The 2,227-nt window shown below is 37.8% G+C and overlaps 1 non-coding gene across 1 annotated transcript; it reads left to right on the top strand.

Annotated features, from left to right (window-relative positions):
* Nucleotides 1-252: 252 nt before the first annotated feature.
* Nucleotides 253-360, top strand: LOC130959570 (small nucleolar RNA R71). Its single transcript, XR_009078642.1, has one exon. It is a non-coding gene; the product is annotated as a small nucleolar RNA R71 (small nucleolar RNA).
* Nucleotides 361-2,227: the final 1,867 nt, after the last annotated feature.

The raw sequence follows: 2,227 nt of genomic DNA, 5'->3' as shown, positions 1-2,227 counted from the left end.
TATCTTATTCTGAGCCAATATGGCATTTAGAGTATCAATCTCAAGAACTCCTTTCTTCTGATTTGTCCCATTGTTCACAGGATTCCTTTCAGAAGTGTACATGAATTGGTTATTTGCAACCATTTCAATGAGTTCTTGAGCCTCTGTAGGCGTCTTCTTCAGATGAAGAGATCCTCCAGCAGAGCTATCCAAAGACATCTTGGATAGTTCAGATAGACCATCATAGAAAATACCTATGATGCTCCATTCAGAAAGCATGTCAGAAGGACATTTTCTGATCAATTGTTTGTATCTTTCCCAAGCTTCATAGAGGGATTCTCCATCCTTCTGTCTGAAGGTTTGGACTTCCACTCTAAGCTTACTCAATTTTTGAGGTGGAAAGAACTTTGCCAAGAAGGCATTGACTAGCTTTTCCTAAGAGTCCAGGCTTTCTTTAGGTTGAGAGTCCAACCATGTCCTAGCTCTGTCTCTTACAGCAAAAGGGAATAGCATAAGTCTGTAGACCTCAGGGTCTACCCCATTAGTCTTGACAGTGTCACAGATTTGCAAGAATTCAGCTAAGAACTGATGAGGATCTTCCAATGGAAGTCCATGGAACTTGCAATTCTGTTGCATTAGAGAAACTAATTGAGGCTTAAGCTCAAAGTTGTTTGCTCCAATGGCAGGGATAGAGATGCTTCTCCCATAGAAGTCGGGAGTAGGTGCAGTAAAGTCACCCAGCACCTTCCTTGCATTGTTGTTGTTGTTGTTGTTTTCGGCTGCCATGTGTTCTTCTTCTTTGAAGAATTCGGTTAGGTCCTCTACAGAGAGTTGTGCCTTAGCTTCTCTTAGCTTTCGCTTCAAGGTCCTTTCAGGTTCAGGGTCAGCTTCAACAAGAATGCCTTTATCTTTGTTCCTGCTCATATGAAAGAGAAGAGAACAAGAAAATATGGAATCCTCTATGTCACAGTATAGAGATTCCTTGAGGTGTCAGAGGAACAGAAAAATAGAAAGAAGAGGTAGAAGAATTCGAACTTAATTAGATAGAGTTCGAATTGTGCATTGAGAAGGAGTGATACTCCATAAATAGAAGGATGTGGGAAGAGAGGAAGAAATTTTCGAAAATCAAGTGAATTATTTTGAAAACATTTTTAAAAAAAATTAATTTTCGAAAATTAAGAGTGAGAAAGAGATCAAGTAATTTTTGAAAAAGATTTTTGAAATTAGAAATCAAAAAGATATGATTTGAAAACTATTTTGAAAAAGATTTGATTAAAAAGTTATGATTGAAAAGTTATGATTTTAAAAAGATATGATTGAAAAGATATGATTTTGAAAACAATTTAAAAAGATTTGATTTTGAAAAACTTTGAAAACTTGAAAAAAATTGATTTTGAAAACAAAATCCTCCCCCTTGTGCCATCCTGCCGTTAAACGCCCAGAATGGTATTCATTCTGGCGTTTAACGCCCAAAATGCTACCTTTTTGGGCGTTAAATGCCCAACCAGGTACCCTGGCTGGCGTTTGAACGCCAGTCTGTCCTTCTTCACTGGGCGTTTTGAACGCCCAGCTTTTTCTGTGTAATTCCTCTGCTGCATGTTCTGAATCTTCAGTTCCCTGTACTATTGACTTGAAAATAGAACCAAGATCAAATAAACAAGGCATGCAAGACACCAAACTTAAGATTAGACACTAGACTCAAACAAGAAACATAAAATCTTTTTTTGGTTTTTATGGTTTTGTAAATTTTTTTGTGTTTTTTCGAAAATTATATGAAAATAGAAAATGAAGGTTTCAGAATTCTCAATTTGAATTCCAAGAATCATTGCAATGCTAGTCTAAGACTTCGGTCCAGGAATTAGACATGGCTTCACAGCCAGCCAAGCTTTCAAAGAAAGCTTCGGTCCAAAACACTAGACATGGCCAATGGCCAGCCAAGCCTTAGCAGATCATTGCTCCAATGGCAAGATTGATGGAAATCAACAAGCTATTGTGATGATCAGTTGAAACCTCGGTCCAATAAGATTAGACATGGCTTCTCAGCCAACCAGATTTCAGCAGATCATCATGAAACTCTAGAATTCATTCTTAAGAACTCTGAAGAAAAAAAATACCTAATCTAAGCAACAAGATGAACCGTCAGTTGTCCATACACAAGAACAATCCCCGGCAACGGCGCCAAAAACTTGGTGCACGAAATTGTGATCAATACTTTTCACAGCTCAAATAATCGCCGGTAATGAATCCA

The sequence above is a fragment of the Arachis stenosperma genome, chromosome 10 (assembly GCF_014773155.1).
Source record: "Arachis stenosperma cultivar V10309 chromosome 10, arast.V10309.gnm1.PFL2, whole genome shotgun sequence".
Taxonomy (NCBI): domain Eukaryota; kingdom Viridiplantae; phylum Streptophyta; class Magnoliopsida; order Fabales; family Fabaceae; genus Arachis; species Arachis stenosperma.
This window is presented reverse-complemented; position numbering and strand designations above follow the sequence as displayed.